Genomic DNA, 16303 nt, shown 5'->3' on the forward strand with positions numbered 1-16303 from the left:
GACAACTGGACATTCACCACTTGTAAAACCCCAAATAATTCGGACTTCGGAGTGGGTAACGTTAGAGAAAAAAGAGACTGCAACTGGCCCACGCGAAAACAAGGATAAACATCGGTTCAAAACGGACGCAGAGACGGCTTTTTTTCTTTTAGGACAGGTAAGACATTTCAATAGTTCAATCGTGTAACAGTAGCACACTTGTTCGCTTAATTCACACAGTTACGGAGTTTCCTGTCTTTATTCGTTTAGCTATTATGGTAAATATTTTGTGCTAGCTATGAGAGGGAGCAATTCACCTCTACTCCAAGCAAACCAAACCGGCCTCCTCCAAAATTATATATAGTTTTAAATATGCATCGGATTACAGATACGTGTTTTTTTTTCTTTTCTTTTTTCTGAAAAAGAAAACCAGTAAAGAAACATTAATTTATTGGTATGTCAATTAGAAATTAGACTGCACAGAAATAGAAACTGAACTACAGGGTAATCATAATACACATTAAATGTAGTCACAATGCTGATGTTGATAATTTGAGAACAAAGAATAATTTGAAAGGTTTGACGCGATCGTTATATTTAATCAGCACGATTTACTGCAAGGCTTTCCCCCCTTAGTTGATGTGGATGTTACTTACTTGTTCAGATGACATTTTCCGATGAAAATTCGTATGTTGTCATGGTCATACTGTAGGCCTACTTCCAAAAGTAGAATGTGTGATTCTGAATGCCAGTTTCCACATCGGCGCGGTGACTGACAGACTCGCAGTCTCAAAACATTGTGTTCATCCGCGCTGTTTCATGCCGATGTGCAACTCACGCAAAGTTAATAATTCCGCGAATAACTGCAATTACAGATTTCAAACAGAGATGGCGACAAAGAGGAAAAATGCCGGACTGCAGCTTTAACAGGTGAGTAAGATATTTTATTGAAGAGATAAATTGCCATATGTAGCTCTCCAACAGAGTTCATTGTAAAGCATTATCTATTGTCAAGGGCCATTTCATTATGGTTGTTGTAGCGCTGTGCTGGAATTTATTTTCAAGGAAGTACCGTGTCTATTAATGGGTCTAGCTACAGTAACATCATTAGCTAGTCAGCTTGAGATCCTGCAACTAAACTAGTTCTATATCTTAAGCCTAGCAGTGATTGTTTTATGAGCAGTAGGATCATCTCTCTCCCTCTTTATTATAAGTTATAAGATAACTTTATTATCACAGTCACGCCGAACCCAAGCACAACCAAAACAATGTTCTTCTGCAAAATGCATGCAGTTTTCTTGGTTTAACCGCCAGATGGCAAAAAGTTACATGGTGTACCTTTAATTTATCCTTTGACAAAATCATAATACTGAGAATTTGACCAAAACAGTCACCTGACATTTAAGTTAACCTGAAATGATGTTCACAAACTGATGCATTTCCGAGTGAAACACAAAGTCAGATTGCTTGAAAGAGGGGTGTGTGATGTCAGCTAAAAAGTAAAGTTGTTTCAAAGATGAAGGAAACTTTGAAAAAAGATTACAAAAACTAAACTAAATGTGCTTCTGAGAGGAGTTGAAGGGTGCTGAGATCGTACATTTACTGCACCCATACTTACTTTTTAACTCAGTGATTCCAAAATGAACACTTTTACAGGAAAGACCAAAGTCAGTAACTATGAACAAAGTTCATATCCAAGATCACCAGTTAAAGTCAACATGAAATGGCATTCGCAGCTCATTTTCTTTTTTACAAAACCTTATTTTCCAGGTGCAACATATTTTTCCAGGTGGAAAACATACAAAAAGTAGGCTGGGCCTGGGACCAGAATTGATTATCAAATTAAATTTGACACTTGGATTACAAAGAATTGTTTTAATTGGAATAATGTTCAACAAGACCAGAAACCTGTAAATGGAGTTTTTCCATGTTGACTTTAAGGTAAAGCTAAACCATAAAGACACAGAACAGGGAGTGTGGTCCTCTCTGGCAGAAAGATGGGGTAAGTCCCCGGACAAGTGGGCTGGCAGGAAGGCCTGGACAGATCAAGCGCCATGATTTATCGTGTTAAACACATCACTAGTCCTGTCAGTGTATCAAGGGCGAGAGCTTAACGAGAGGCGACAGTGTTTATTGGAGACACTGGCTCATGCGAGATTTCAGGGCAAATTATAGCCTGAGGCAGTTTGTCTTTTCTCTAGCTCTCGAAATCACAACCAGGGCGGGCACGAGGATGAGAGACAAAAAGCAACCAGGAAGAAGGGAGGTAACGGAGGGATAATCGGCAGTATAGTGCGGCGGAAGCGGCACAGTCATTCTTCATCGACCTGAAAGACTGTCAAATACTATTTTCAGAGTGGCCAAAACAAGAGCCAAATTAAATTGTTCATGCTGTCTAAGCAATTTTTACTTGTTTTTTTGTTTTGTTTTACATTTTGTCCTGGATTAGCCCTTCTTAATACAACAAATCTGGTCATTATATAAAAAAAAACATTTCTAAAACTGATAAAAATATCAGAAATAGCACAAATATTTTCACCTGTCAATCAAAGGTGTTCCCCACCCCTTGAATGTTTGTTAATAATTAACTAATTTGATCACGCTTCCAGCCACCAATACGAATTTTGTTTAACACATCGTATTACATTTAAACAATTCCACAGATTTTCGCCAAAAACAGCGCAAAAAATGTGTAAAAAGTCTGGGATTTTTTTTTACTATGCCCGGTCGGAAGGGTCATGCAGAGATTTTAGATAAATCAACAGTATTTATGCTCAACATGAAAATGACAATTGCTGTTGAGGATTTAATGTTGCATGTGTAGGGCAAACATAATAAAATGATTTCAAACAGGATTATGAACCCACAGCAGAATGCTTCCACTGAGATTTACAGCAGGTAAAAAAAATCATCAAAGAGAAAAAAAACATGTCTATACGAGCCAAGTGCAATAAATAGCATTCTGTATTTTCTACTATAATAAACATATGGTAACTGAAAAGTCTGAATAATCAAAAATAAACGCTGATGTATGCAAATGAGTAACAGACCACCCACTTCTAATGTCTTGATTTTCACGTTCACAAGAGGACACAAATGTAAAATATTTGCAAATGGTCCCCTTAATACCGATTTGAAGATCTGTATTGTGATTGCTTCAGCTAAAAGAGGATATTCTCTCTGGTCTGGTGATGAGGTCCTTATGATGGGTCATCGCTCTGACTGTAGGGAGGAATTCAATTAAAACCTCTGAATAAAGAGCAGGGTGGGAGAATCTGATCTGCAGCCATAGAGATACAGAGAGGGAATAATGTTGGAAGACAATGCATGATTCCTATGACTGTTGCAATTTTATAAACACAGATAACACAAAGCAATATAACAGGAGCAAGAGGAAAATGCTAAATATAATCTGAGTCTATCCACCATCATCTGGCCTGCCCTAATCCTCCAAGGCAGTCATTACATTCGAACATAAACCGGCCATAAGCCTGCTCCATAATTCCACACCATAAGGAGAATTTGACTGCAGAAAGTGTTGCTTTCATCCTAAACTGTCATAAAATACTCCAAATCCACTTATGAACCCTTTCATTAAATGAATGTCAAATACTACATTGTGTATTTTGTACTTTTTCTAATTGCGCACAATACTTTAAACATTTTCAGCTTGTGTGAAAATAGGATGGATGTTACACAAATAGAATCAAATCTATTGCTTTGTCTGTAGTTCAACAGAAAGAGAAACATGTTCAAACAATATGTATAATTTAAAAAGGGTTCAAAATTACCCATAACTAAAACCTGAAATTTAATAGTTATTGTTCATAAAAATGTGAACAATAACTTCATAATATAACTGGAGAATAAATCAAGCCCCTTACAATACTTCATTACAAGAAAACTGTAGTTTTTAAATCACCTTTTATTTTATTACACATATAAATATATATATATAAACCAAAAGGTTATAACTTTTTAAAAGTAATTACAAATTAAAAAATTAAAAATATTAAAAAAATATTTTATAACCTTTATATTTGATAAAATATACATTTTAAATACATTATATAGATATTTTATACATCACACATAACTTTGCAAATCGTTTCATTAAATGAATATTCCACATTGCTCTCTTTTTAATCAAAATAATTGAGTTGCTTATTAAAATGTTTGTTGGTTGCAGCCCTAATCGGGAGCTAAAAGTTTTTAAAGGGAGAATTTTAACTATCACAATCATATCCTCCAGTTTACATTATGAATAACCAAAAACACTACTGATTAAGACCAAGCCAATTGTGCATAGTCTTCATTTTCCTTCATGCACAAAATTAGTAATCACACAGTTCTTGCTACAGATAAAGTAATTTTCCCAAATAAAAATCTTTCCTGAGAAACGTATCGATTAAAACGGCCACTCATCCAAATATTGATTTCCTAATCATGCAGTACAAGCACACTATGTTAAAACCAAGTGATAATACATCTTTTCACTGTAAAAACAAAATGTAGGTTTTCTGGCACACACGTTGCCCGTGGGCATGCAGAATCACCAGGGCTGGGGTCCCTTTGGCTGGGCGTTGTGTTATGAGGGAGGAGGGGGCGCATGAACACTCATATGTGAACAACTCTAGAGGAGCCTTTTGTTGCAGTACGCGTGTCTGCAGGGGCACCCTCCCCTACTCAGCCTGACAGGCGGCTTGAAAACTGTCAGCCCTGATCACTCGCCCTTGCCTGGATCTCAACCCAAATTATAATCAAGAGCTCAGTCGCCCAGCAATGCCAATGCAAGATCAAGCAAAACCAATACATTGATCTGAGTTTCGGGATATCGGTACCAACCACCCATGCTACGCTAACGGCCTACTAATCGAAAGTGCCGAAATGCTAAATGGAGACACCTCTGGTCGTCTCCAGGCATCACAGTGAAAACCATTTTTGAAATCATCGACATGCTGGTAGGAAGCACAATACCGATTTAAACCTGTATCTTTAGACACAGTACATATCTGCAAATAAACTGGCTGTGCTTTCTAAAGAGTCTATAATGCAATGTTCAACCCTTGAATTAGAAACTTCTATGGCACCAACAATCCATTAGACATGTTGCGATTATGGTATCATGACAATATAAACCAACAAATTAAAACTCTTAAGGTTCTCAGGTTCAGAATAACCTAAAAGATTGTAAAACAACGTTTGTTGTGTTCATACATAAATCTGTTAAAAACCTGGCAATTGGACTCCGTACCAATAGTTTTTTAGGATGAAATCTCTTCTGCTTCATTGTGACAGATAAAGAACCCATGACGATAATTGAAGTAACGACGACGAACAAAATTGTGTACCTCTCTGGAAGCATTAATCAAAGGGCCGAGCAGCGTTTAATGTTACGAACTGCCATCAAGGTCGGAATCGCAACTGAGACTGACACACAAGTCACAATCCTTCACGCCATACTGTCTGCGGCATACAAAGCATTGCCGAACAATATACGGATATAACACAAACGCCACAACCTACAGCAAATAAAGCAAATCACTTCAAAATATCTCAAGCTACTTGGCTTAGACTACAACAACATATATTTCCTACAGTTTCAAGAAATTTCTTCTGATGTAAAGACTATTTAATGTAATGTTAAATGGTCAAAAATCTAGATATAGTCCCAAACTGCTAGCATTAGGAAACTTGGGGCTAGAAGAATGATTCCAATGGATGATTCTTAAGGAGCATCATCCATAAAGACATCGTAAGGTTAATTTTTCAATGAATGGACATACAAAATGCTGTTTCTTATGACCAATCATAACTGACCAGGCCACAATGTTATATTGAAACATAAGCCAAAAAATAACGTTTGAAAACATAAAAAGATTTACCTTCAAAGAGCTCCTAACCGATGGCTACCAATACTGATGTTCGGAAAGGACTGAAATTAAAAACCACAGAGGGAAAATGATGTCTCCAGCGATCTCTCGCTCAGCCCCAATGGAACGACACCATTTGATTGGTCCTGGTATGAGGTCATGTGGGTAAGGCGCTGGACACGTGATCCCTCACCGGATACAATGCGCAAAAAAAAAAAAAACGTCTAAATCCAAATTTCACTGCAGTAGTCCCTTGTTTGTCGACAGCATTATCACTGCTTGGGCTGAGGTAAAGGTTTTTGAGGCTAGAGAAGTCCCACTACGCTCAGCGAGCAGCCCCAGGGGTATTGGGGGTGGAATCGGCACCCAAGACTCCAGCCGTCTGGGTATCTCCAGCGGGCGATACGTCAACGAAACTGTACCCACCACTGTACATGCCCATTCCTGCAGTCTGGTCCAGCCCAGGGTGTCTGGTCACCATCTGTACACTCTTACATCAGTTACTTTTGTCATTACACTGTATACTTGTCTGTTGTGACATTTAAGCTTCAACCTTCATATGCTTCTATGCCCTTTCTTCCCATCCCTCACCCCACTCTGTCCTCATTTTTTCAGAGCTAAAATACGCATGGCATGAACAATAAAAACAGGCGAACAGACATGGCCTGAAAACCAAGAGGTTTAAGCAGGGTGAGGGGTGGCTTTCGATCAACATCACAATATCTGACAGTCATTTTTGTCTACCAGCCATTTTAATCTGGCAGAGTGAGGAATTATGCGGAGCTGCGCTGGCACAATCTGGATTAAAAACCCTTGGCTAATTCGCTTCGGTTGACCAGGAGACTTAATCATGAATCATTGAGGTTAAAACCCTGTAGAATCACGACTCATTTACAGGAACTACAAATTGTTACTGAGACAAATATTTGGAAGCCTTTGAAAGGTTTTAAAAAGCCACTTAAAGCACAGTACGTGGACATTTGAGAATCTAGGTACTGCTGAGGTTAAGACAAACCTAAGACATCAACTTGAAAGCATTTAACTATGAGACCCCATCGAATGGGTGCTTCTTCCATGAGGTCAATTCGATCCAGTCACTGAAGACACTCATTCAAAGAGACAAACGTTCAAACATTCACAAAGGGAAAGAAACTTCAAGTGATTCCTGTGGAGACGTGCAAACCAAAATCAGAAACCCAAGATATACGTTTTAGCATCCTTACCAGTTTAAGGGAATTTCTCAAGGTTTAGTAAGGACCAGAGATGGAAGACAGTAGGCAAAATGAGAGGAACGTGAATGCGCCTAGTCCTATAAGTAAACTCGACCATTGCCTCCAGCAAGGTCAAAAGGCAGGGTGGGGTGGGAAGCACAGTGGAGTTGTTTGGGAACAGCATTGGGTTCATCATACACTCATCAATTGAGCAAGCTAATAGGCCACGACGACCATGAAGTAGACAAAGATAAAACAATCGTACGGAGTTTGAAAGGGTGAAGGGAACCTGATCTCATAGAAAGAAAAATGAAAATTTTGTACAGAACATCAAATCAGTCTCTTGTTCTTCAAAGTACTCTTCTAACGTATGTCCGACAGTGCAGAAGCACTTCCTGGATTGATCAGTTTAACTTTGTCTGTAAGCCCTAATTGAGCCACAAGCCTGCAGGGTTTAATTAAGAAGCTCATTACTGACTGCATGACACAAGGACCGCTGTACTGGCTCAGTGCCTTTGCTTCGAGAGGCCTGAAAAATCCATAAATCGCTGAGCGTAGTGGGAATGTGCAAATGCCTACGCCAGTACCGCATGACAGAGGCCTCTTATTTTATGCACTCGAGCAAAATCTCTTTCCACTCAGATCCTCAAAAAGAGTTCTTCAGGACGTTATTAGTGACAATACGGGTTATTTTTTACCGTGGAAAGAAAGGTTCTTACCCCACTACCTTCGAAATGCTCGAGGTCAGTGTGAGAATGGTTCTTCCTTTCTAAGAGGAAGTGGATGCTTAAGACACGTTGCCCTGGAGGTTTGGAGGAATTCTGTAGTTTAAGTGTATCCCTTGGCCATACCTTCACACACACGGGCTGAGGATAAGTGGAAAATTCTGTTGCCTCAGGTCTCAGTCATACTGTTGCGAACTTGCTTTTGCCCCTGCTCTAAAAGCTTTTACGTTAGACCTAGCTAGAGTTGGTAATGGAAAATTTCGCCTGACCCTCCATTTGGTTGCAGTGAGAGCTTTCAATAAATGGGACACCCCTGCAGCTAAAACCAATAGCTTGTGACATCCATTTCAAATGGATCTTTCAGAGTGGAACTGTCACCTTTATGGTGCATAAACAACCTTGATAATTCACAGAGCTAAAACATGCAAGGCCATGTAATGTAAAAAACGTTCAACCAAAAAAGTAGAAAATTCTGTAATAATTTATTCCCCTTCATGTCGGTCCAAACATGTGTGACTTACTTTCTTCTGTGGAACAAAAAAAATCTACATTTTTAAATAAATTGTAAAGAATATTTTGTAGATATTGAAGAATATTCAGTTCCGAAACACTTTTAGATTAAAAAAGACGAAAGACACCACTAATGTCAAAAAGGTGTCATATTTGCTTTGAGAGGTAGGGTGGGGGGCCAGATTTAATTAATAACTTTACATCAAAGTGTTCGTCAAAACCATTGTATGACTTCATATACATTAGACCACTTTTATGATACTTCTATGGTGTTTTTTTTTTTTTTTTACATTTTTGGAGCTTGACAGCACCCATACTCCTCACTTTCATTATGAGAGGGGGAAAAGTGTCAGGTAAATCTTCAACTTTTGCATACAACTAAAAAAAGGATTACAAGAAAGCATGTCAAAGCAAGTAGTTTACAGTGACATGATGAGGGTGAGTTATTGTCATTTTTATGTCTGGGAGAACTATTCTTTTAAGTTTTAGCCCCTGAGGTGTTTTCCATCCTTCTGCATACCCCCTCTCTTCCACTTAGTCAAAATATTAGGTAATAAAAAAAAAAGTTTTTTTAAAGGGGTGGTATAATGCCCCTTTTTACAATATGTAAAATAAGTCTCTGTTGTCCCCAGAGTGTGTATGTGAAGTTTTAGCTCAAAATACCACACAGATCATTTTAAGGCATTTTAAAATTGTCCCTTTTTGAAGGTCGGTAAAAACGCATCGTTTCGTGTGTGTCCCTTTAAATGCAAATGACGCAGACACAGAGGGCAGAGCTTCAAGAGCTCATGTGTGTTAGCAGCTCCGGTTACCTCATGCAGTCATGCACTAAAATGTCAGAAACTGTTCTGCCTTTTATGTTTAAACTGGATTCGGACAATGATGTACTCAGTAAGAAGTGTCAACAAGTAGAATGCAACAGGACGTTTATGAATGGTTAGTTTTTTTATGTTGCTGATGTAGGGTTAACCATCTTCAAGTCATTGATTAGGATTTTCTTTCATGATAATCTATAAAATCGCTTGTGTGGGAACTGTTGTAAGATGCCTACAGAGTGACATGCTATTGCATTTGTGTTACGTACTGTATTGCATGTGAAAACTCGGATGCGACAGTTTGAGCAGACTCACACATGTGCTCTAATACAACAACTCTTCCTCTTCTCAACATGGACTGCGTGTTCCCCGGGGGTTGGGTTTATGTAAATTTTAGTGTTAGTGATGTCACTAACCCGTGAGGAATGTCGTGTAGTCCCTACCAGCCGTTTGTTTTAGTCCTTAAAAAATGATTTCTTTAAAAGCAAATATCTTCCTTTGCTTTGAACTTGAAGCTCTGCCCTCTGTGTCTGTGTCACTAACTAAAGTTAGAAAAGTGTCTGAACATTTGTCTCAGGGGAGTCGTAAGATGTCATATTTGAATTCTGACAAGAAGGCGATTAAAGAGTGATTAAAAAACATCTGCTCTCAGTCGCAGAGTTTTGAGGAACTAACTAATTGTTCTGTAGGGTCTCTCCTGTTTTCCATCTAGAAAAGAGCTGGTTCGTTGCATGTTACACATATTCTCTTGTATTTCTGGCGGCTCATGGGAAGATTAATGTTGCAGATATTTGTTCAAAACACAAAAAATGTAATTGTGAGCTAATATAAAATGAGGAGTCACATTGTTTCTGAGAAATAAACTCGTAACTGTGAGATTTAAAGTTGGAATTACGAAAAACACTTGAAATAATGAGAAATAAAGTTGCAATTTCAAGATAAACTCATTATTGTGAGATATATAGTTGCAATTAACAATAAACAGTCACAATCTTCAGAAATCATGAGAAATAGCTGAAATTCTGAGAAACAAAAGTCAATTATGAGAAAAAAACAAAAAAGGTCTACCTTTTCAATTTCCACACAAAGCCGAAATGAGCTTCAATAGTTCTGTAGGCAATTATATCTGGCAATTATATTTATGTAAATTTTAGTGTTAGTGATGTCACTAACCCGGGAGGAATGTCGTGTAGTCCCTACCAGCCGGTTGTTTTAGTCCTTAAAAATCGATTTCTTAAAAAGCAAATAATCTTCCTTTGCTTTGAACTTTGAGCATTGTAACTTTGCAGATGTTGTTTATGTTTAAACAGCAACATTACACACTAACTAAAGTTAGAAAAGTGAAATCATAATCAATCAACCACCCCTTTAAAATGGGGTTGAATTAAATGAACGGCAAAACTCAGCATTTTGTTTGCATGCCCACTTTGTCACCTCGCATATCCAAGTTTGGGAACCATTACTTTAAGGGATTTTTTTCATTCTTTCTCTTTGCTCTGAGAGAGGTGAATTTAAGCAAAAAGGCAAACTTGAATGACTTTCTTCTGTGGAACACAAAAGATGTTTTTGAAAAGGTATTTTTTGACCACACTGACTTCCATAGTTATTCAAAATACCTTCTTTCGAAAAGTTCAAAAGAAAGAAAGTCAAAAAGGTTTAGAATGACAACGAGGGTGAATAAATTATGAAATGTTTTACCTCTGAGTGAACTATCCCTTTAACACTGCTAAAATCCTACAAAAAGGAAGAGACAACAACAGCTTTGCCAGGATACCAAAATTAGTTCTGTGTGTAAAGTTTTGAATTTAGGATCAAAACTTCACACACACACACGCACACACACACGCACACACACAGAATGAAACTTGAATCGGTCTATTGCGGATGCAAGTATGCAAGCTGCTCTTTAAAGGCAAATTATTTAAAGACAAGCAGCAATGAGAATTAATGCAAACACAGGCATATGTGGATTGCACGCAGTGTTTCCCGAGGGAATGGTTGTTGTTGGTTTTGAAAGAAATTAATACTTTTATTCAGCAAGGATGCTGAATAAAAATTGATCAAAAGAATATTTTATAATCGTACGAAATATTTCTATTTCAAATAAGTGCTGTTTTTTTAAGCTATCTACATGTCAAAAAATCATGAAAAACATACATTAAGCAGCACAACTGTTTTAAACATTGATGAAGAAATGAGCACCAAATTAGAATGTTAGAAAGATTTCTGAGGGAACATGTGACAGTAATGATGCAGAAAATTCACAGGAATAATTCAAAATGCATTTATGAATTTAAAATGTATTCATTTCATTTTGTAATAATATGATTATTTTTATGGTATTTGTGATTAAATAAAATGCTGCCTTGGTGAGCATAAGACACTTTTTTCAAAAGCATTTAATAGGGATGTAACGATTCACTCATCTCACGATGCGATACGATTCACGATACTGGTTTCACGATACGATTTTCTCACGATTTTTTTTTACAAATGAGATTTAAGACAAAAGTGTCCCTTTTATTATTTCTCAGACAAAATGCTGCACATTTCTTTTTAATTTAAAATATATATGTCAAATAATAAAACTACATTATAAAAATTCCCTTCAAGGTTGTTTCAACTCAGTCTTTCTGTCTGTTTGGTCAAGAGGCTGGACACTGGTACCTTCGCACACTATGTAAAAGACTGTGTAAAATTAGTACCAGATTGACAGGGGTTTTACATTGTAATAAAGGCAAGATTCTAATTTTGTTACAATTTGTATCATTACACTAGTTAGTAAGAGTAAAAAAACCCCCACACATTTAGAGAAAGAGATTGTAAAATAAATACAACACCTGGTTGCCACGGAAACACTTGATGCACCTTGTGATCTCCGTGGCTCTCGCAATAGGCTTTATGCACAGCTTCACTACTTCCTGAACTTTAGCCAGCTCCTTTGTTTTCTGTCTGCCATTATTGGACAAACTGATTAATCCAGGTGTGCCTGGCCTCAGTAACAATAATCAGGCACACCTGGATTAATCAGTTCGTCCAATAATGACAGACAGGAAACAAAGGAGCTGGCTAAAGTTCAGGAAGTAGTGAAGCTGTGCATAAAGCCAATTGTCGTATTTATGACTTTTACATGAAAACGGAGGTGACTGGTGCTTCTCACGGTGGTGATTATTATTAGTCTACGGAAAGTCAAAATGCCGCCACACCTCCGTTTTGAATGAGTCAACGTCAACATCTACGCTTGCCGACGCCATGTCTACTGTTTGACGGCGCGTGCACACTGCACACCAGTCTATAGCACACACTGGTGCGGCGCGAGCAAACCGAGCGCTTTCAGTTCAATCCTATGAAAGTTGAGCTTGGCTCACACAAGATCAAGTTCCATGAATGAAGTGAAAACACTCGCTAGCTTCACGCCAGTGTGTGCTCGCTGCTATTGTGCCTGTAAAGCGAGGTTCACAACTTCACAGTATAGGCTATACAGTAAACGCGCCCTGCTGTTTAAGACGTTTATCGCGATTCGTTTAACATTTCAACCGACTTGAATCGTCACACATTTTTATCGATTTTCAACCGGTTGCGAGTGAATCGTTACATCCCTAGCATTTAACAATCTTACTGACCCCAAACTTGAATGACAATGTACGTTTTATACACACTATATCGAAGCACTATTCAAACATGCTAGAAACAAGATTAAGACTGAAAAAGAAAAAAAAAGAAAAAGTGCAAGATTCTGCTGTGTGTTGCTGCACGTCTAAAAAAGACCCCTATAAAATATAGGCGTAAAAATGAAATGCTTTCTGGGGAAAACACTTTAGAAATCTTTCATTTAAGAAGCCTGGGGTATATATTTTGAATGCAACGAAAAATAAAAATACAAAAGCAAAAGCCAATCGCATAGAAGATTAAAGCAAAAGAATAATTTGGTGTGGAGATATTCAGCTGTTGTGTATCAGGAGGAAACAGGCGCTGCATATTAATGTGGTCCATCCTACTTAGATGTCTGTTCAGGTCAGCATGGCAGCACACACTACATGGCTCATCCTTCCTTAAAGCAAAGCCTCATCATCCCTCAAACAGCGCCAGTGATTCAGAGAGACCTCTGGAGTCTTCTGGGTCTTTCCTTCCTTGCTGTCCTATGCTATATCTTCTCTGATCTAGAACACGGAGCCCAAACACTGTGGCTCATGTGGCCGGGTGCCGAGACCCAGTGACACAGGACTGAAGTGGCCGAGGAAGATGTCACAGTGACTCACTGATGAAGTTCTCCCAGAGTTCTCATGCCAAACCCCCTCTCCCCCTGTACACACTTAAGGCTATTCTTCATAGCATGTTTGACTCCAACTGTCTACACTGGCAACTTGAACATACAATACAGAAAACCAACTGGAATCCAAAATCTGTTATAAAGGTCCTACGTTGCTATCTGAAAAAAAGGTTAATACATTTTAAACTGCAATGTCAGCGAGGATGTAGAGGCCTGTAGAACAAGTCTAAATAAATCAACATGCATTTATCAGTGTCTGAACATTTGTCTCAGGGGAGTCGTAAGATGTCATATTTGAATTCTGACAAGAAGGCGATTAAAGAGTGATTAAAAAAACATCTGCTCTCAGTCGCAGAGTTTTGAGGAACTAACTAATTGTTCTGTAGGGTCTCTCCTATTTTCTATCTAGAAAAGAGCTGGTTCGTTGCATGTTACACATATTCTCTTGTATTTCTGGCGGCTCATGGGAAGATTAATGTTGCAGATATTTGTTCAAAACATTAAAAAATGTAATTGTGAGCTAATTTAAAATGAGGAGTCACATTGTTTCTGAGAAATAAACTCGTAACTGTGAGATTTAAAGTTGCAATTACGAAAAAACACTTGAAATAATGAGAAATAAAGTTGCAATTTCAAGATAAACTCATTATTGTGAGATATATAGTTGCAATTAACAATAAACAGTCACAATCTTCAGAAATCATGAGAAATAGCTGAAATTCTGAGAAATAAAAGTCAATTATGAGAAAAAACAAAAAAGGTCTACCTTTTCATTTTCCACACAAAGCCGAAATGAGCTTCAATAGTTCTGGAGGCAATTATATCTGATTTTGGATTATGAATAACAGAATATTCTGTTCAGAATATTCAAGAGTCGTTTCAATCTGCTGACAGCCCTGAATAAGTCGCATCTTCTGTTTAAAAAAAAATGTAACAAGCTTAATGTATTGTAATGTGCTTATGTACAGTATCCCTGGTTGGAAATCAATGGAATACTTTACGAGACTGCAAAAACCGGGGGAAAAGAGACCAGAACTTAGTCACCTCACCCAGCTGCAGGGGGAAAAAAATAGAGCTGTGTATATATGAATATTTTACGCACGCAATAACTAAATGTGCAAACAACATTGTAAAACATGCTTATATAAATAAGCTTTCAGAATGAGTAGATCTATAAAATCAAAGCCAAAATGCCTGCCTTTGTTGTTTTCTGGAGCACTGAGAAGTGTGTGTGTGTGTGTGTGTGTGTAATGCCCTGCCTTAGAATCAGTCAGGCTGCATCAGCATCAAAGTGAATCATTAGTGGCAGAGGAAAGTATTGCAAAGCAAGCTTGAACAGAAACAAACAATCCAAGTGCTGTTGAAAAGCATGACTGTTTAACAAGGCAAATTATGCAGAACACAAAAGTGCATTCTGCTCGAGACCGGATCAATGTGGCAATCGCTCTGGATTTCAAATAAGCTCAGCTGACAGGCAGGTGGCGGTTTTGGGGGGGAACTTTTGCAAGGTTGTTAAAACGATCAAATTAAGTGTTTTTCCTTCTACAGAGTACTAAAAACCTCCCACGTCCACAGTGTTCAGTGACATAAGTCGCAGACTATTTCATTAGATAACACATCCATATTTAGAGCCCGAGCACCGATGGTGTGAGGACCCTACTGGAATTGCTCCGTTTTTTATTATTATTATTTTCCAAAGTGAATCGCATTTTTGAGGGCCTAAACATGATCGAAAACTCACGAAACTTTGCACACGCCTCAGAACTAGTGAAAATTTACATCTGATATGGGTTTCAGAACTGGGTGGGGCAAAATGGCTCGATAGCGCCACCGGAGTGTGGCTCCCACTACGTTTCACGTACGTGTATGAAATTGTCCGAAAACTGTCACTTTTTGTGCGCCAAAAAAACGGAATAAATTACTATATTCAACCATTTCTTCTCTTCCATATCAGTATCCGGCGCGCGTTGACGAGAGCACCACGACGCTTTTGCTTTATAGGTAATTTTTTTTTTTTTATTGAGCAAAAGCAGACAATATTGTGTCTAAAACATAACACAATACAGTTATTATGAACTGTTGTATAAAATCAATATCACATTTGCACTCGTGCTATTTCGCAGTTATTATGAACTGTTGTATAAAATCAATATCACATTTGCACTTGTGCTATTTCGGACAAAAACAGCACTCGTGTGATATTGCTTAACTATCATGATATAAATATGAGACAAAAACTTATACAGGTGCATTTGTGCCTTGATATCTTGGAATTTTAGAGGCCTGTACGGGCTACATCACACAGTGAGTTGTTGCCCTGCTTCATGTTCATCATCAATAAACTGTATAAAATGTAAAAAAAAGAAATTGTTCAAAATTTACAAAGATTTTATGAGCGAGAACATCATGAATCCATTTTCCAAACCGTGTTTTTGTCTTCTCCTGAATCACTACGGTACACCTATAATAAGTGTTTATATTCGGACTATTTTAGACTGGCTCGGGTCGTACCACTGCGGAGTAGCGCAGTACCTGTGTGACTCGTCATAGTCATGAACAGAGAGAAGTAGCTCGGGCTACAATGTTCTTTCGCAAGAACACATGCTGTTCTGTTTATTAACCGCTAGAGCGCCAAAAGTTACGGACTGCAGCTTTAATTAGATTAACAGGTTAAATCGACAGCCCTAATTACAACATTTAGACAACTTGAAATATTCTATATATATATATATATATATATATACACTGGAGGCCTTTAGGAAGGCAATTACAATAGACTAGAACAGGGGTGCAAAACTCAATCGCATACTTCTCTATTTAGTAGGCGAAAAACAGTATGTGACAAAAGTAAGTAGTATGTCAAGTAGTATGTCACAGTACTCAAAAAAGAGTAGGCAAAAAGTACCCAGATGACCTTCTT

At 37.9% G+C, this 16303-nt stretch overlaps 1 protein-coding gene across 9 annotated transcripts in view; it reads right to left on the reverse strand.

Moving 5' to 3' along the window:
* Positions 1 to 16303, reverse strand: part of pcbp3 (poly(rC) binding protein 3) — a 59978-nt gene that overhangs the window by 20167 nt on the left and 23508 nt on the right. The window contains exon 1 of one of the 9 annotated variants that reach the window (XM_056265661.1): positions 5865 to 5970. The exons of the other annotated variants lie outside the window; for them this stretch is intronic. The gene's annotated coding sequence lies outside the window, so the exon portion shown is untranslated. Of the gene's footprint in view, positions 1 to 5864; positions 5971 to 16303 lie in introns of those variants that run through there. 9 annotated transcript variants of the gene reach the window in all.

This window comes from Rhinichthys klamathensis, unplaced genomic scaffold, assembly GCF_029890125.1.
Source record: "Rhinichthys klamathensis goyatoka isolate OS25496 unplaced genomic scaffold, OSU_Roscu_1.1 h1tg000237l_1, whole genome shotgun sequence".
In the NCBI taxonomy this organism is placed as follows: Eukaryota; Metazoa; Chordata; class Actinopteri; order Cypriniformes; family Leuciscidae; genus Rhinichthys; species Rhinichthys klamathensis.